We start from the raw sequence: 20,277 nt of genomic DNA, 5'->3' as shown, positions 1-20,277 counted from the left end.
AATTCACAAAAGCATGAGATCAGTCATCTCTAATTCCAGGGACGAACGGAGGATTGTCGGGGGGGGGGGGGGGGGGGCCCCAAAAAACCCACCCCCCGCGAGAGCTGCTGCCCATGCGCAGCAGTTCCGTTTCTTCAGCGCTGTCCTATACAGCAGCAGCGGCGCTGTCTAAGAAGCGTCCGCGACGGTGCTGTATCAGCGCCACTGAATTCTGTCTACAAATGTCCGCTAGAGATGCTATGATGTTGTAGTTATGACTGTCTTTAGTAGCTTGATTCTGTATTCCAATCCAGAAGTTGTGTTGATGCTACCTAAAATAGTAACTCCTTATTAACACAGCGCAATGTATTCAGGTCTAATAGCTGGAAAGAATGCCGTATATAGTTGTTACAACAAAGGGATTTGAGTGATAGTGTTCGGTATAACTAGACTACCTTGAGTATAAGTGTGAGGTTGCAATCTAAGGCATAGTCATTGATCAAATAAATTCCTGATTTGATCAATGCCATACCAGACTGTCAACCCGTCTGTTCATTATGAATAAATTAAAGAATAGTTATGTCTGCGCTTGATGCTATAATTAATGCTATCCGTTGTAAGTGATTTATTCTTTGTAGGAACCTACACTATCCCCACAAAAAATACAAGAGTGCACAGCCAAGATGAAAGAAACCCTTCAGGATCATGGGTGACTAATCAAATGGAGAAAAAAAAATAGCTGGTCTCATCTAAGAGGAACACATTTCTGGGAGTAATAATAGACTCATGTCAAGGGTCAGTTTCTCTACCCCAGGAAAGCTTAGGAAGGTGGCGGCCAAGGGCCTAATCAAACATAAGCATCCTTCACGGGGGTGCATGGTGGTTCTAGGGATGTTTCATTCAGTCATGGCGTTACCACAGATCAATTTCATCTGAACAGAACAATTTATTCTAATGTAACCAGTGATAGGAACAGCTAGACAGTTGTGCTTGCCTAATAGTAGTAGCCAAAGAAACTCTAACATCGTGGCAAAATGAACGTAAGCAATAAGTCTACAGAAGTGAAACTATATCTGGTTTAACCACCGATGCAACCAAATTTTACTGGGGGTATATCTAGGGGAAGAAATGGCTTAAGGAATATGGACAGAGAGAGAGAGAGAGAAAAGTCTTCCTTTAAAACAAACCTTTTGAAAACTAAAGCAAAGAAAAAGAATTTGCCTGTGTGTGGTGCACACTAATGGAAATGAAAACAGTCCGACACAAAATACTGGTATTCAAAGAAGATATATGTCAAAGGCACCTTCAAACAGCAGTACGGTACAGTCATGGGCAAAAGTTTAAAGAATGACACAAGTATTGGTTTTCACAAAGTTTCCTGCTTCAGTGTTTTTAGACCTTTTTGTCAGATGTTGCTATGGGATACTGTAGTAACATTACAAGCATTTCATAAGTGTCAAAGGCTTTTATTGACAAGTACATTAAGTTTATGCAAAGAGACAATATTTGCAGTGTTGACCCTTCTTTTTGAAGACCTCTGCAATTCGCCCTGGCGTGCTGTCAATCATCTTCTGGGCCACATACTGACTGATGGCCGCCCATTCTTGCCTAATCCGTGCTTAGAGTTTGTCAGAATTTGTGGGTTTTTGTTTGTCCACCCGCCTGTGGAGGAGTGACCACAATGGGATTAAGGTTTGGGGAGTGCCCTGACCATGGATCCAAAATTTCGATGTTTTGATCTCCGAGCCACTTCGTTATCACTTTTGTCTTATTCCAAGATGCTTGTTCTTGACACCAGGCCGTCCTCCAAAAGTCTTTGCCTCACTGTGTGTGCAGATGCATTCACACCTGCCTGCTGCCATTCCTGAGCAAGAAACCAGATATTAGAACACAATTAAAAAGCAGTAGAACTACTGAACTGTGTTGCTGTTATTGTAAATATCAATGAAGGTAAAAAATACCCTTTATGTAACTCCTCAAATTCCTTCAGGCTCTGTCCTGTCAGTGACAATACTGCATTCTTAAGGGGAAATCTATTAATGATATTGATATACCCATTCGTTGATTGAGGCTATTATACGGGAGACTGTGTACTGATATTTAAAAACGTCTCACTTGCGATCTCTCTGATTAAAGTAATATACAATAAAACACTGTTGGATGTTCCTAGTTTTGCAAATTGGTCCAACACAAAATGACATAAATATTGTGTGAGTACTTGTAGTCAGAAAAAATCCCTAAGTAGAAATTAATAGTAGAATGCTTCCTGATGTAGTAAGTATAGAAAGCCATATATAGACATCATGGCTAAAAGGGAATGCAAAGGTTCATCAGTTCTATGCAAAAAGGTGTTAAGCAGCAGTAAGAATAGACAAGGACTGACAGGACAATGGGCTTTCAGCCTGTGCTAATTTTATTCTGTGCTACGTCTAGTACCAAGAAAGGGAACGGTCAAGCAGGTTAAGGTAGAAGTTATAACATTGCAAGCCTTCTTTCCAATGAGTCTGGTTTTCTCAAGCACTAAGCATGGCACTGGATGAACCTATGTTGTTGCTAAACAGGCCAGATCTGCAACGACAGGGTCCACTATGCCACCCAAATTCTGTCTGTGTTTGAAGGTGTTGAGATTGAGAGGTTAAATCTAGGCAAAAAAAAGTTTTCAGAGAGAGTGATTAATACACTGAAAGATTGGAAACCTAAAACTTTGGTTTGGGTTCAATTTATTATGGTGAATATGTCCCAGGTCTATTTATCACCTGGGACTTTCTCATGCTGTATGAGAGAAAGTCCCAGGTAATAAATATACCTAGGTACTTTAATTTTATCGTTATGCAACAGGAGTTCCTGCAGACAGGAGCTAGTATGCGTTGTCTGAATTGGGTTTTTTATTTTGCCAAGCATGTGTCGGTGGATTTATTTGGGTTTATCAAGCTGAAAGTAAAGATTTTTTTTGCCAACCTGGGATTAATTTGATTAGGTTATTTTTTATGGACAAAAGACCATTAGGATTACTTTTATTAGGTATCTTTTTACAGCTTACAAGACTGGAATTCTTACAGATGAAGTACCTGGTGGTTGGTGAGTATTACTGGGGTTTTATATATTTTTTTTCAATATACTGGTAAAACGAGGTGTGTGGTTCATTTAAATTTTGTGTAGGGGCACTAAAGGTCGCAGTTGGCCTTAGCCGGCAGGAACTGCTGGCACTTGTGGTTCCCATTTTTAAAAAAATGTTTTAACCCTTTTTGTGGCGGTGGCTGTATTGCCACCAGCACAAAATTTCACGTGGTTTAGGAGGGGGGGGGGGGGGGGGTTTAAGATTTATTAGTGTTTTTATTTCTTTGTTTTAACAGTTTTGTGCCAGCAGGTTTGGCAACGTTTATATCGGCTTCGTGATTATTGACATTACTACATTAAATGTTGACAATGACTACATTTTAAGCGTCTCGACAGAATGGAACCTATCAACATTTACCGTCACCATTTTGGTGTCGACAGGATAAGTGTTGACAGATTCACCTTCGTAAATATGACTACCACCCAACAATAGGTTTTAGGAGAAATTTTCCCCCTGGTGCCTTTAGAGGGGTAAGAATCCAACAATAGTACAGAGGGTTCTAATTTTTGTAATTGCTGCAGGACTGACTGGAGAAAGGACTCGGGTAGCACAAATACTCAATCAGGCCTGTAACTAGGGTTGTGCGATAGGGGAAACCTCCCAGGTCACAACACTGAAAGGGGGGGGTGCGCACAGTTTATGGATATTTTAGGTTTATTTGGTTAAAATTGAACTCTAGTGAGAATGCTTTTTTGTTTCTCGCCCCAGGCACTAAAATTTTATACTACGGCTCTGTCCTCAACCAATGCTGACTAACAACAGGTTGCATGACTGAGGTCCTTGTACTCAAGGTAGAGTTTCTAAGTTCGTAGAACTGTTCCTAGGGGCATATTCAATTGTTTTGAATCGCCGCGGCATTAAAACTATTACCGTTATTACAATAATAGTAAGCTGGGTTTCAGCTCGCTGAAATCCAGCGAGAAAACTACCGTAATAACAGTATTTACGTGCACTATTACCGTAATAACAGTATTTACGTGCACTATTACCGTAATAACAGTATTTACGTGCACTATTACCTTAATATCAGTATTTACATGCACTATTACCGTAATGACGGTAATAGTGCGCTCGCCGCGAGATTTTTTGCCATTTTCGCCAACAATTGAATATGCCCTTTAGAGGCAGACAAGCCCATGCAAAATCATGGGACTAAAATCTTTGGCTTTTGGGCCAAATATCCTGTCATCAGGACATTACCATAAAATTGGGACTGTTCTCCCTTAAGCAGGGCAACAGGACATATGGTAAAAAAAAAAAAGGAAAAAGTTACATTAACCATAATTTGTGGTACTATGGCCCATGTGTCAGTCCACAGGATGACATTGAGGTTTTTTAAAGTTTTTTTTTTTTAAAGATTCAGACCTTGCTCTCTCTCTGCATCTTCCCGCCTTCTGTGCGCGGGAGAGAAGCGCGAGCACGGGGAGGAGGATGGGGGCGTGTCCCAGGGCGGCGAGCACGGGGAGGAGGAGGGGGCGTGTCCCAGGGCGGCGAGCACGGGGAGGAGGAGGAGGGCGTGTCCCAGGGCGGCGCGCACGCTAACTCCCCCCTTCCCTCTACCAACCGTGCGCGCGTCGCGTCACTGGCGCCGCGTTATATAGCACGAGCCAGCGTGCGCGCCCTCGCGTCGTGTCCGCTCGTCGGTGACGCACTCCGTATTCTCTCCCTCCTGCCTGTGCTCCAGCCGTACCATTTACGTCACAGATTTATTAAACTGCGTTAGGGTCTGTTTGCTGACTGACTTGTACTTGTTATACCCTACTGCTCATGGCCAGCGCCGTCTGCAGCCTGTGACACAAACACACCCCCCTCCTCCTCCCTCCCCCCCCCCCCTCAGCTGCCGCGGGGTATTCTGGGGAAACATGGCGGCTGGCAGCAGCGGCAAGGCCTCGGCCGGGGCCCTGGAAACCTCCCTGGACCGCAAGCTGCAGTCCGTCACTAATACCATGGAGTCTATACAGAGCCTGTCCGGCTGGTGCATCGAGAACAAGAAGCACCACGTCAGCATCGTGCACCAGTGGCTGAAGTGGTTCCGCAAATGTGAGTATGGCGGCCGTCCCTGTCCGTAGATTGTAAGCTCCTGTGGTCAGGGGACCCCTATACCCTCTGCTTCATGGGCAATATGTCAGAATACTGCGCTGCAGACTAGGTCACCACTTTATACAGACAGATAACATAAGGCAGTGGGAGGAGAGTGTGTCACTGTTAGGACCTCAGATGTCCCATCCACTGCACACTGGGGGCTCTCTAGGTGTTGTGGATCCACAGGTATCCCACATACCCTGCTTGGACTTGTTGTTTAACAGGATCTGGGAAACTAGAGGCTGCACATATTCACTTTATGAACTCCCTTGTAGTGATCACTGATTGACCTAAATCTCTGGGAGTATATACAGATTATACAGAAGTTTGCTGGAATGCTCAGTGATCTGCAGCTTGTTATGCCTCTTCTCCTGCCACAGCAGTATTGAAAGCTATGATTACCTATTTGGAGAAGCTCTAAATGCAGTCACACTTTTGTTTGTTAGTTGAAGATTTTAATATACGTCACCTGGGAAGTAGATTGGTAAACGATGCACGATCTGGACTGTACCAAGTCCATGTTGACTTTAAAATGCAGTGGTGTGAATGGTACCTTTGACTCTTTTTTTCTCCTATTTTAAATGTGCTTTGCATATATTGATGTGGGCAAATGACAGTGGCCTAGTGGTTAGCACTTCTGCCTCACAGCACTGGGGTCATGAGTTCGATTCCCGACCATGGCCTTACCTGTGTGGAGTTTGTATGTTCTCCCTGTGTTTGCGTGGGTTTCCTCCAGGTGCTCCAGGTTCCTCCCACACTCCAAAAACATACTAGTAGGTTAATTGGCTGCTATCAAAATTGACCCTAGTTTCTCCTGTCTATGTGTGTGTGTGTGTCTATATTAGAGAATTTAGACTGTAAGCTCCAATGGGGCAGGGACTGATGTGAGTGAGTTCTCTGTACAGCGCTGCGGAATTAGTGGTGCTATATAAATAAAAATGATGATGTGTGATTGAGCTCCAAGTGTCGCCAAGTCTCACTGTAACATGCATTGTCAAGGTGTAATTTATATCTTTTGCACTTTTTTGTTTTTACATTAGTTACTTTTTTCCATGAATGCTTAGCTGTTGGGCATTTGAATCTGTACGTGTGCAGAACACTGTAAACCAGTTGTTCCAAAACTGTGCGCCTAGGCTCCCTGGGGTGCCTTGGAGATCCCACAGGGGTGCCAGGGCCAGTGATAAGCAAGGCAGGGGACTACTTGGTAATTATTTTGCATAGGGGTGCCTTGAACTGAAAAAGCTTGGAATCCACTGCTGTATACAGTTATTATACAGTACGTTTACATGGTTTGGCCTGTTGACATGGTCATAATACAAGTGCTGTGGCTTAAATATGCAGCAGCAATAATAATTTTGAACTGACACAGTATAAGGATTTGCAGTGAGTTTCATGCAGCCCTCCCATATGTTTTTTTTTTTTTTTGTGTGCTCTGGCTCAGTTGTGAATGAGGATATCAGCATGAAGGCAGATCTCAGAGGGGGTTTCAAAGACTCTCTGCTCATTACATAATGTGCCATGTGACACTGGTTACCATGCTAGTCAAATGAAACTGTGCATAATTGTTAATAGGCAATAACAGCCTGAAGAAACAAACCAAAGGAAATGGGTAATCACCAAGCGTCTTATACCAGACAACATTGTTTCATGGGATTGATGCTGTAAAAACCATGGACAAGTACACACTTGCAAATCCTGGGTGTCCCTGGCATTTGGGAACAGTTGGCAGAAATGCATATGTTTGAAATTCAGGCATTTAAACCAAAAACTGTTTTGTAGTGCAGGACCTATGGAAAGGAAAGCTGGGGGCATATTGGAAAATTGGTTGACAGTTACCTTTAGAAAACTGTTTATTTTAGCAGTTTTATTATATTCGTGTGATATTTTGGTAATGTTTGAGCTGTCAGTCATTTTGAAAAAAGTTGTTCATGTATTGATACTATGTATGAGCAGGCAGAATATTTTGGAATTTGTGAATTGTATGTTGAGTTGGAATACTACTGCAGCCTGTCATTGTATTGTTTTGAGTGGTTTATTGTTGATATTGTCAAAAGCTAATTGCAAAAGCAGATTGAAAATATAAATTCTAGAGAAAAATTTGCATTACTAAGTTTTCATGGCATTAAAAATAAATAAAAATAAAAAATATCTTCAAGTATATCTCCCAAAACTGAAAATTCAGTTTATTAGTGGAATTAACCAACAAGTAAAATCCATTCCTAAGAGGTTACTTGACTTGTGGACCTGCATTCGGGCTATTCAGTATGCCCCTTTCTACCTTGCGCTGTTCTGCATTCTGCTGCCAGTGTGGTGGTTGTGGACAAAACGCTGTCTGTCTGAAAAAAGAACAAATCAGCAAGGGTAAGAAGAGTGCTGCAGACATTGCTGGGCTTGCCTTATGCCTTCAGACTTTATTCTTTATTCAGACAGGTAGCGTGTTGTCCACAGATAACATGCAGAAGTGAGTGGAGTAGTGGTGGAGCTGTGCAGGGATTCAGGGACCTAGCATATAGCCAAAACTCTGCACTATAGGTAAGTAACATTTTGTGATTGGGTCGGTCTTAGGATCTTTGCTCCCACCCCCAACCAATTTTTTTTTTTTTCAATTTTGGGTGGAATTATGCTGGAAGTACCAGAATATCCTTTACTGTTATAAGTTTTGCTAGAAATAATTAAGGTTTTCTCAGACTTCTGTTTGCATTTTTTATTGTGTTCAATTCTTTAATTTGGTTAGAAATGCAATGTAAAAAAAGTGTGTTCCTGAACTGGTATTTCTTTGTTGTATTGACTTTGCTGTATTTTTCCATTTGTACACACGTTCTAAAGGAAATAGATTTTTAAGTAAATATCACTAAAAGGGCCATTAAACTTAAAAATAGAAAAGCATCCTTTATGAAAAGGCCTTGCGTATAAACCTGTGTGAGCATTGCCTATTTTATGATTTGCTTTTTAAAAATGTCCCTTATGTTACTTAATTGTAAGTCATTCTGTTTTTAATCTCCAAAAGGTTACCTGCAAGGTCCCACTTGCAGAAAAGTTTCAACTTTATATCGGTGTTTTGTGCCAAGTTGCTGTAACTTTCATCTACTTTGAAGAGTTGAGTTTGACTTTGTTGTATTTCCTAATGCCTAGAGAGTATACACATAGCAGTGAAGCACATACTGTTAAATACTCAGCAGTGAAGCAGCACATTAGATACTCAGTATTGACGAATGTATCACTGCACATACTAAGTTGTGCAGAAAATATTATAAATGTGTAAGACTCCCGACCAATGTCTTGTTGCTAGCTTAGAATGCAGTTAGGTAGAATGCACATTACCAAAGGCATTATAGCATTTGTTTTGTATTGGATCTGGTATGCAGAAAGCATCTGATGTCATCCTAGGTTGGTATTTGTTCAGCCCTACAGTATTGTATGCTGCATAAAACTGTTAGCTTTTTTGCAGATAAATGTTTTTTTGTTTTTTTTTGTTTTTTTTAAAGAGTTTAATTTATGCAAATGTTATCTTTCATTATGGATAGTAGAGTACGACTCACTTTGAAATATGTCATTGTGATACTTTGCTGCCTACAAATGCGGAGCTTATAGGGTTTAACCACTAGCGACCTGTGTACCTTATGACTGATTTAACCACTTGTTAAGTAGTCATTGTAGCTGTACCACAGCCTAAGGAGCCTTTTGATTGTTCAGGAACCAAGATCTTTCTATACCTCCAATTGCTTCCACAGTTAGTGTAAAGTGAAAGTGCAAATTTCACCGATAGCAGTATATGGGTGGCCCAGATAGGACCATCCTTGTCACTTATGCGATTCTACTAGTTACTTTTTTCTGTTTGGATCACTAGGCACCAGATCAAATAATATTAATGGGCAAGGGAAATCTGTTTTAAAATAAAATAAAAAAGTGACTACTGTAATAGATCTGTGCTAAGTTGAGTAAATGTCATTGAGTAAACTCAATGACTTGCCCTAAATCAAGCTTACCTCCACATTTAGTTATGAAGTACAAAATTACAAATTGTTCAGTGGGGCTGTCGTAGTTTGTGAGAATGCATACAAAACGCGTACAAAAACTGTAAAATTACTGTGCTTGTTCTTGGTCTGTGTAACTTTCAGTCCTTGTAAAATCATAATCTTCATCATTTATTTATATAGCGCCACTGATTCTGCAGCGCTGTACAGAGAACTCTCACATCAGTCCCTGCCCCAATAGAGCTTACAGTCTAAATTCCCTAACACACACATTCACACACACACACACACACGTCAGTTTTGATAGCAGCCAATTAACCTACTAGCATGTTTTTGAAATGTGGGAGGAAACCGGAGCACCCGGAGGAAACCCACGCAATCACGGGGAGAACATACAAACTCCACACAGATAAGGCCATGGTCAAGAATTGAGCTCATGACCCCAGTGGTGTGAGGAACAAGTGCTAACCACTAAGCCACCGTGCTGCCCAAATTGCTAGATAAACCCGTTGGATAGATTTAGACAAAAAAACAAAAACTTGGCGTATACCGTAAATAACAGATAATACCATAGTTGAGCAATGAATCTGCTCACCTTGATAATATTTTCAGTCCACTCTGTTTAGTATTGCTTGCTTGAAAACTGGTTCCAATTTACTGCTCACGTATGTAAGTTTAGACAGAAAAAAAAGTATTCCAGACCTTGTATGTTGTAATCGTACTTGGCGTTGCTATTTTCATCAGTATTAACTGATTATGTTTTGGTGTTGCATTACTTGGGTTAAAGTAATTAGAAGAGGAATTATGTTAAACTTTATTTACCCGTTTTTCTCTTTATTTGCACATACAAAGACCATAATATATATTAAGTATGGCATTCATATGTTCAAATAATGAGGCTGATCAGAACATACAGGTGTTCATGTTTCAAAGAGAGGCTTATGTCCTGAATGTAAAACATAAAAATGTAGTTGTTTAGATGAAGGAAGAAAAAAATAGCTTTCGGTTGAATCATGTGGCAGGTAGTCAAAGTATACCATGGTTATGAAGGGCTAAAAACCCTCTGTATATAAAGAGGGTAACAGGCACTGCATGTTGAACCAGATATTGCATAAATTCACTGGTCATGTGTCAGGTATTTTTGTCAACAGCTTAATGCAGAATAAATCTGTATATTGTCATATAGTGTTTTGGGGTTGCACTATAACATAAAGTAAAGTTATCTCTACAAACATGCAGTAAGATTATGCTTATGTAGTGGAGACTATCCAGGGTGTTAAATTGTTAAAGCATCAGATCCTGTAAATGCAACCAGTAAGGGCTTCTCTGGGTCACTTTAAAGTAAAATGAATACCGAGCTGCTGTGCATTTTTGTCAAGCCACCATGAGTAGTTTGAAGAATTATTTCCTGTAAGTGCATACCGGTTTAAAATTATACATATATGTTAAGTTTGGGGTTTTGTTGCACTCAAATATATTGTGCAAAAGTTCTCTTGAAATGCATATACTTTTGTTGATTGTCTAGTGTATTTCGTTCAATTAAAATGAGTTGTGGTCTCCTTAACCTCATTACCCAATGGTGCAAGGCTTGAACTTTGAACCCAGCCTCTGTGAACAATTCCAACTTGGGCTAAGGTGTGTTTAGTTTTGTTTAATGACTGATCTGGAAATATTTCCTATTACCCACTAGAGATGGCTTTTTTTGTCTGGAAATTGGCTTTTAATCAGCATAATTTTACATTATTGGATTTGTGCCACTATTTACTATTAACGTTTTGAAGTACTTAAGTGTGGTTCTTAAGTGATGCTGCTGAGCTCCCTTTAGACTTTGTAATTATAGAATTATTATTTTTAAGCAAGTAAGTTCATTGTATAGACAACACCAACTAAAACAAAATGAGGTTGGGAACTCTCAATAAAGATAATGCATAATAATTTTCTGCTCCCAGGAATTTCTCGCTTATGTATTACACGTCTTAAAATTGCACTGCCACCTAAACAATACTCCACTACTACTCTCCCTTGCCAGGTCTCTAGCTATTTTTCCTGGGGCTCCTCTGTACACCTCCCTTCATCTATATGTATGCCCAGATGAAAACCAGACTGGCGTGTAGGGGTGTGAATGTGAGAAATAATCACAGCATACAAACACACATTCTCTGCAAACATTTAGAAGTGGTGAATGAAAGTGATTTCCCAGTCCTGTATTACACATCTTTGAGAAACTGGCTGCATGTACCCAGGGCAGTAGGTGGTAGTGCAGCTTTAAAGTAGAAACATCCGTTTTCTGATTTATTACAAAAATTATGTAGATTAGTGCAATAATCTAAAACACTTTCTTAAACTGACTGTACTCCAGAAATCTCCCCCCTCGTATTTAGTTCCCATTAGACTGAGGCAACAATTTTGTCCTAACTTTGTAACTTAATATACTGTAAGTTACTGTTGATACCCCACATCTTACCAGTACTAGAGGCCCCTGCTCTGGGTCACCATTCGCTTGTATTGTTGTAGTCCCTTTAGAGAGAAGTCCCTCAAAACTGAGGGCCTTATTATGAGTAGGCTCTTGAAGAGCAGCATATTTGCCCACCTTCCTGTTTCCATAGTCATACAGCACCTGGTCTCCCTCCACCAATTAAAGTGCTAGTCGTTGTTGTGCTACTACCAGTACATTGGTGGTCTTAAGCAATGTGGTGACATACGCATGAGGTGGGGCTGGCAAACAGTTACGTAAGAGTATTAAAAATGAATAGGTATACTATAGATATTGCTAATCCTGTTTTTTGTTTCCATTTTAGCTTTGAGTGATCAAATTTGTAAAAAAATTATTTTTTTGTTTAAGGTAATGTTGTCTAATGGAAGCATGATGTCTGTTATATGGAAGGCACTTGTCATGTGACGAGGAAACTGGCTTCCTTGTTTTCTGACTGGAGCACTAAAGTGTGCTGTGCTAAAACGCCAATGTGATCTCAGCCTAAGAAAACAACAAGACTTAAAATGGCGTAGTTATGGCAGATTTGCATCTATATCTCTCTCCCCTCCAAAAAATTGATCCATTTGGCACTCACCGCAGACAAACTTGGGTGCGAGAGAGTTGTGTTCCATTGTATAAACAAAATAAGATACTCTGCACTCATCAAATACACAATTCTGTTCAAACCACCTTTCCGTGTTAAAACCGGGAAAGTTAGTTCCACATATTTTAGTATATGTTAAGCTGACTAACTCTGGCCAAAGTCAACCCCTTCTGGCCAGTCCTACCATGGATCAATAGCCATGCTATCTGTGTTTTTAAGTTTAGAGAGCATATTGCATCCTGAAGCTAATCATTGAATGTATTATCTCAGATATTGTGGTCAGGTAGGAAAGGGGCCTGGTTCATCCCCCTACCAACATGTGTTTCAGGAACAGTGTATATAAAGAGCTTTATTTGACCATGTAACGTATTATACCTTCTGTACTTCTAGATGGTCACTAGTATCTCCACCTAGTCTGTAATGGTCCCTGTAAGGACCCCTTGAGCAATAGTACGTCACTATTTGCAGATTCTGCCTGACCTATTCCCTGCCGTATCATGTGACCAACAGATAAGAGCTTACACGGTAATCCCTTCCCCGGCTGTCCTGTGTGCAACCCAGCGTCTTAACACTCTGCCTGCTACCCAGCAGTCCAGATCCATAGTAAATGGTCAGGCGGTACCTACCAACCCACAGCAAAGAGGCACTGCAGCAGCTGCCGGCTACACCATAAGTTGCAGTTCTAGGTGCCGCACAGGAGCCTAGTGCTGGAAGCGATATTCTCCTACAATTATTGCACAGTTGGCATTTGTAGTCTGTGTATCTGGTGGCAAGGTGACACCAGTCTGTGTGGTCGGTAACCATCAGTTACTGGCGGTGTGAAAGAAACCCAGATAAACTGCAGAAACATCCCTTTATATCATTTTTCCCCCGACTGACCGAGCGATGAAGCCCATCTGGTCACACCCTGCACCTCAGCATTTCCTACTGCAACTATGAATTTTGAGAACACAACAATGCAACATACAATTGCCCCGAATCTAAGAAATGTTTAGGGGCCGATTCAGGTTTGGGCAATAACATAATTACTACCACCATAACCATATTAGAAACTTATTGCGATAACAATAGAGATCGAGAAATATCCTATTGTTTGCTTTGTTCTCCCTGGAAAATTTTGCCAGCCGGATGGTATTAAGAAGTAGCGGGGTGGGGACAGTTGTGATACGTTTTAATATGAAAACATTTTGGAGGTTCTTACCCACACCTGCCAGGACTGGTGGTCAGTGGTCTAACACACTGCTGGCTGTAGTGCTCATATAGTGCCTGTTGTAATAGGAGAAACAATGGTGTATTTTATTATAATAAGACTGTTTGGCTCCAAGAGCCAGGTGGCAAGTAAATACAGCTGGATTGAGCACCCGGGAAATAGCTGCTGGGGAGAACACTGGGTCTAAAACACACAAACATATATTGCCCATCTCTACGCTGATATCACACATCTGATGCACACTGATCACTAGACACAGGTCCGATGGTTAAGGTTAGAAATGGTGGTCATGTGCACTATAGAGGCCTTTGCTATTTCAATAATCTTTGTGTGTTGACTTCAGTTATTGGCTAACTCTTACTTTCTGTTTCAGTATATGTTCTATGACTGTTTGCTGTCTCTTAATGTACTGCAAAGTATTTTGCAACGTTATGGAGACAAATACCTATTAGCAGACTAGGGAATGATTCTACAATGGCACTTTCATTAGGAGACCTCCCCCGTGCCTACTCTTTTGTGTGGTGTACTGGCATGAAATAGAAAATTTAAGTTTAAAGAGCTAATTGTGCTTTAAAGGGAAGTAATTTTTGCATCGCGACTCGTTGTATATCAAGCTTAATGACTGTTTAATATATATCATAAATGGTTGTAGACTACTATAAAATGTTTTATTTCCTTCATTTGTGCTACTTTCCCCAAGTGCAGCTTTTACTATTCTTTCTGAATATTGGTTTCCTGTTTCTTGTGATGAGTCCTCTTTTCCTTCACAGGTAACTCTCAAGTCTAACTGAAACTGAATTTACTAACCAACTTGACATAGGGTGTGTGCAGTAGTTGCTCTGCATTTTTGTTTTTGGCAGAGTAAAATGCTCAACACTTTAAACAAGTGTTTTCTTTTCAAATAAGAGTGCATTTCATGTTTATTTGTTTTATTCTGCTTTGTGTTGAAAATCCATGTACACCACTTGCAGTACACAAGGGAATAGTGAGGGTTATTGAAGCCAGGAAGCCAGAGCAGAAAACTCAGGATAAACTTTAACCTCAATTTTGAATTAGAGAAATCTTTGTAAGTTGGCAATTTCATACCTTTTGTAGCTTTTAAGTCTGACACTTTGCATTCTTTTTCTGTAAACTTGAGTCTCCTGGATGTTGGCAATGGTAGGTAGCTTCAGATTCTGGTGCACATAACTCCTAACAATGTTTTCAAATTATTCATCTTTAGGTCTAACATGAGGAAGGCATATTTGATTTTGGATTTGATCCAGATCAGTTAAAATGGATAGGTCCTTTAGATAACTACACTATGTACCGATCTATAACATGGAGGCATGATACACTTTAATCCAAAAATGGTCATTTTTGCAGAGTGTACAAAGCTGTGACTTCACTTGTCCTTATTCGTTTAGAGCAATTAGGACAGCACTTATTAAATTTTTAGGTTTAATATACAAAAAGTACAATGCTTACAGGTTAAAGAAACTGTCACGAACACGCTTCCAGCTGCCGTAAACTTCTGGGTGATTTGCTGTATGAGGTCACATGATTCCAGCCCTCAGTCTCTTCACCTATCATACATGTTATAGACCTACTGAATCTGTGCCATGGGAAATTGGCTAGGAAGATGGACAGCTTATTAATGTGAATTGATTTACCAAAAAAGTCTGACAACTTGCTGTGACTGGTCTCAGCTTTTTAAAGACACTTCCATACCTCTTTCTACTCCCAGGGGATTGTGCCCTGTGACACTTTTTTTTCAATCACCAGTTGCATGTTGCCTGATTTACTAACCAATTCTACTATGTGACCAAACTTTTCTGTGGAGCGTTACACAGATCCAATTTTATTATTAATAAATCCCCTATGACTCTGTCCATCTTTTGATACCAAACATAAGGAAATTATGATAATGTGACGTACCTTTTCCAAAGATATGTGATTTTAGCTGTTCCCGGATACCACCCGTACCTGTCATTCACAACCCTGGTGTGAGTTCTGCTCCTCAGTATAGAGTGGCACCTGGATTTCCCAAAATATGAACTATGAAGACATTTTCCTTTGAAGCTCATATTTCTGTTTACCTGTATAGGCCTTCAAAATGCTGCCTTTGGCTGCAAGGATGTCCAGATGTGACCTGCCCCACAAAGTCTATTCAGGAGTCCAAAAACGAATTTGTTTCAGGATATATGTATTTACAATGCAGTTATGATTTATCCCTTATAAATTACTGTCAGTTCTCTGTACCATGACAGAAACAACTAATAAAAGATGATATAACATAAGCAAAACATGTAAAATAAACAGGAGAAAATTTGAGTGTAAACTTAAATACGAGTTGTATAATCTGCTCCAAGTTAAATTGGTTTAGAAGGGTGGACAGCTTGTCAATGTTGATTTTCCCAAAAGTCTGATATCTTGTAAGTGGTCAGCTTTTTTAAAGACAATTTTTTGCTTCTTTCCTTACTACAGGGGAGACCTGTGACAGTTTTGCAAGCACAATTTACATCTTCCCTGTTCAATAACTAATGCTAAAATATAACATCTTTTCTGGGGAGTCTTACAAATCCAATTTTATCATTGGTAAATTTGTATTGGATTTTTTAATCTACAGATGTGCTTAGAATATTAGTTGAATCTGATACTCTTCCCTCCGTGCCAGACTGTTTTATTTGACGCATGGGCAGGCCTTCATCATGCACTAAATGTATGTTTGATCACTTATATAGGCAAATACAATTATATTTCCACAATACACTTACAATCCAATTAAAATACAGCATGCCGTCATGTGGTCACAGCTCATGTCTCTTGACGTAAGACACCCTGGTAGTACGATTCCTTAGTCACTTCAGGTGTCAAAAACAACTCCAATACCAGGACATAGCTTACCACATAAGGTCTCAGAAGCTGTTCGTTTCTCCGTAAAGGTGTCAATGTTTTCTTGTAGACCTGGATCTCCAGAGCCACTAAATCACTTTACATATTAAGTTAGGTCATTACCCCTGTGAGAGCAGGCTTTGCTGTGAAGTCATTTGCATTACATCTAGCTTACTAAATTTTTTCATTTGATAGACATTATTTACAATGCGGCCATCTATGATTTATGCTTTATTCACCATTTAGGTTATGGGTTAATCCTTATAACCGTATTTCCTCCCTTTCCGCTACAATGCATGAGACTAACTTGTCATAGAGACCTGTACAGGCTGTATACAAAAGTGTAGTGGTGCAAAAGTGGAGACCAATCACATTAAGGGTTTGTTTGTGTGATGAACTTGTGCACAACCCATTAAAATATGAACGTTTAGAATGTTTTATAGAATAACTTTAATTTTTTTTTGAAGGTAGTGTCCTATCTTTGGGTACAGGCATTTCTAGGAAACTGAGTATATTTACACTGCTCTGGCAGCCATGACCGGTCCTTGGAGGTCAGAGTCCCATGAGCGAGTTCTGTTATTTTTTGTTATTCTAATGGCAGAACCATTGCTGTCTTAATTATTATTTTCGATACATGTATGAGGTGGACAAAGGTTTTTAATATCCCTTGTTTATGAATCAGAACGTTTTCTGACGTCTGGTGGTCTCTTAATAATTTAAAGGAGTGCTCCATAACTGAGTGTTTTGCTAATAAGAATTTTTCTTGCTATATATTGGTATATTAGAGTTAAATCAGTGGCAGCAGGTGGGAAAACTAAACAATGCTCTTTTCTTTGGTTGAGTTGTTGATCATACACTAGATCATTGGGGAGTTCACCAGAATCAAAATTACAGGGTTGTAGTAGTATTTTAAAAATAATTTTTACATGATAACCTTCGGTATAATATGTATTCCCTTTTTGCAAAATTATCCAATTTCTCCAGTGATGTGTTTAATGTACATTTTCATACATTTCTTTGCTAAACTCTCATATCAACAATGAAAACATAAGTTACATCTGTGGAACCATTAACAAAGAGGTACACAGCGTCCAGATCAATTGGTTGTTTTATTGATCTATGTTAGTAAGTAGTGTGACAGACAATGCAGAAGTGAAGGGAGATATGTTTCCTATTTGTTTTTTTTTTTTTTTAAAAAACCTGGGAGAGTACTTCTGGATGGCAAAAGCTTCCCAAATATCCTTTCGTCTGCAGGAATGGCTGGTATAGGGACCTTTGGGTTATGAATGTAGTGGACAGGCTCCATTCATTAGGCCTATTTCGGGTCTTCCAAGCAGCTAGCCAGTTGCTGGCTAATTAGGAGTTGCACCTGTGAGGTGTAGTTAAAAGGCTGTGATGCTGTTCTCTCAGTCTCACTGCCTGGGAAACAGGTCAGAGGCCTGCTGAGACACTGCTATTGTTACCTGTAAGTTCTGTATTGTGTGTGGGACATTATGTCCTTCTACTTAGAGAGGGAATTCTTTATTGTGTTAGAGCAGGACAGGCTAGGATTTATGTTTTACGCTGCTAAATAAAACTAGATTTGGGTATTTGTACCGAGGCACTGAACTGATGTGCTATTTGGCTACTGCATGGCAAGTACTTCCGTTTACCACAGCAGACTGCGCTCCTACCTGATTTGCTACAGTAGCTGTGAGTACGTAATGGCTACTGTTTCTGCTTGAAATAATTTGTGTATTGACATATCTATGGTATGCTTACTTCTCTAACTATTGTTTGCTTAATTTTATTGCTATCTCTGTATTGTGATCCTTTAAGAATGTATTCTGTCATGAACAGTGCAGTCTTTCCTCCTGTTCTATCTTTCAATACTCTCATTGGATATTACCATCACTCTTACTCACTGTCCCCGTAAATAACTTTATCTGCATTACAAAGTTATCTGTGTGTAATTTGTCTAATCAACATGTCTTTGTATTCTTTTCTTTTTCATATATTATGTAATGTTATGGATTGTTGCTGCCTAAGTTTTGTCTACTAGTGTAAATGTGTTTTATTGTGCTGTGGACCTTTTGTGGCACCATTTAAATAGATGATGATGAAGATTAACTGCCCATGCCACATGCAGCCCTGCCCTCACCAACATAAATACTCAGGGATGGGCTTTAAATTGTTCCCAAAGTAATACAGCAGTAATAAAAAGTGATGGTGAGGTGGTATGTTTTTGTTTTTTTTATTACTGTTGTATTGCATGTATTTTCTCCCCCCCCCCCCCCCCAAAGTAAATAATACTCTGTCTGCTCTTTGAGGTAACAGAACACGCAAATTCTCCCTCTTCTTCCTTATCTGCTGAAATAGTTTAGATTTCGGTGGTTACTGTTTATGCCTCACATCACTTTTCGTGTGGGTTTGATGCCAACCAGGGCACTATAGTCTGTATGGGTTACTCTGGGTTCTCTATTTACATTTGTTGAGTGATTAATGTGTATCAGCTGTGATACTGGTGTGCTTGGTGTCTATCAGTGTGTATAAGCAATATGTTTTTTGTCTGTTCTACCAATGGGATGTTTATCATGGTATATGTATTTTTATAAATCTTAATGTCTTTATTCTGGTGGAATTTGTTATCTTGCAACCCTACTAGTGTACAGGTCACTGTCTCCCACAAGATCAGCACACATCTGCTGTAGTTAATATTATAATGGATTGTGTTTGTGATTTATTTTCACCCACTACAAATCTTTGTGCCCATGGGCAAGCAGATGAGGCTTGAGAGAGTGTTCCTAGTCAAATCTTAGCTAGTACCAGTGAAATAGTCATTGTGGAATCACTGCTTATTAAAGTGTCAAATGGTTAACAAAATTAAACAGTGGTTTGCGTGCAACTGGCTTGCAAACGTAAAACCAGATTTTTATAAATGGAAGGCTTTGGTAAACGATACTATGTATCACGAGAGATATACTTATACTGTGAGATGGGCAGAACACAAATACCACGAAATCTGGTCTGTTTGGTATGAATCAAGGTATAGGCTGAGAAGGGTGTGGGTCTAGACTCAAGTTAATGCAACATACGGACCTTGTCTTGCTTGACCTATGTGATACCAACCTTGCCAGATAAGCTTTGTGGTTCCAGGTGATATTTGTACTTAACTATTCATGCATTTATATATGTGTTCATGCATTTGACTATTTATAAATTGGATCTGCTCCCACACACTCATCCTACATATGAAGGAAATTATTATGCCACTCAGTGATCTTACTGTAAACTTTGTTTGACGGCTGACTTATGTTTTGTTATTTTTTGTCTGTCTTTTATTTAATTTGTTTATGTACATATTGTGTGTACAAAAAACTAATAAAATATTACTTGATTCAAAAAAAATAATTATATAGTGGTTTAACCACCAGTAAGTAAAGCAAAGTTTAGAACATTCCATTGGCCCCAGATCAAAATATTGGCATCATTGGGACTAACAAAATCGAATACAATGTGATGTTGGGGAATTAAGCAACAAAACTGTCTAGGTTGATGTAACCTGTTGTGGCGATTAATGCCCTCAATCATCTTAAAGTATTTAAGTAGGTGTTCATAAAGTAATGCAGGGGCGCAAAAATAACCACCTTAGAACCAAATTGCGTGACCAACACTAGGGGGACAAAATGTAAATGGTCCTATCTGATATTTCATTTGTGGGATGTTGTGAAGGGATTGACTGACCTTTCCCTGGTACAGTGGGGCCAGTTTAATACTTATTTCCCACCCCACAAAATAGACTGCTCGATCTGGGCTAGGATCATATTTATAGACAAGGCCATGCAGTAATTAATCTTGTTTTCAGGGGAAGAATAAGTTTTGCTAATTCACTATATATTATCATGGGTGTGATGCCCACTATTGTCAAATCTTAAAATATAAACATTTTCATCTGTTAGAGGTGTGACACTCCTGGTTATGATG

At 39.6% G+C, this 20,277-nt stretch overlaps 1 protein-coding gene and 1 long non-coding RNA gene across 3 annotated transcripts in view; one reads left to right on the top strand and one right to left on the bottom strand.

Moving 5' to 3' along the window:
* Positions 1–1,424: 1,424 nt before the first annotated feature.
* LOC142109181 (uncharacterized) lies at positions 1,425–4,540 on the bottom strand. Its single transcript, XR_012680304.1, has 2 exons — positions 4,463–4,540; positions 1,425–1,843 (listed from the first exon to the last, which is right to left on the bottom strand). It is a non-coding gene; the product is annotated as an uncharacterized LOC142109181 (long non-coding RNA).
* Positions 4,541–4,673: 133 nt separating this feature from the next.
* LOC142109180 (threonine--tRNA ligase 1, cytoplasmic-like) overlaps positions 4,674–20,277 on the top strand; it is a 111,020-nt gene continuing 95,416 nt past the window's right edge. For both annotated transcript variants that reach the window (XR_012680302.1, XR_012680303.1), the window contains exon 1: positions 4,674–5,137. The gene's annotated coding sequence lies outside the window, so the exon portion shown is untranslated. The remainder of the gene's footprint in view (positions 5,138–20,277) is intronic.

The sequence above is a fragment of the Mixophyes fleayi genome, chromosome 12 (genome assembly GCF_038048845.1).
Source record: "Mixophyes fleayi isolate aMixFle1 chromosome 12, aMixFle1.hap1, whole genome shotgun sequence".
NCBI classification, from domain to species: Eukaryota; Metazoa; Chordata; class Amphibia; order Anura; family Limnodynastidae; genus Mixophyes; species Mixophyes fleayi.
The sequence above is the reverse complement of the archived record's forward strand: the minus strand, read 5'-3'. Positions and strand labels throughout refer to the sequence as shown.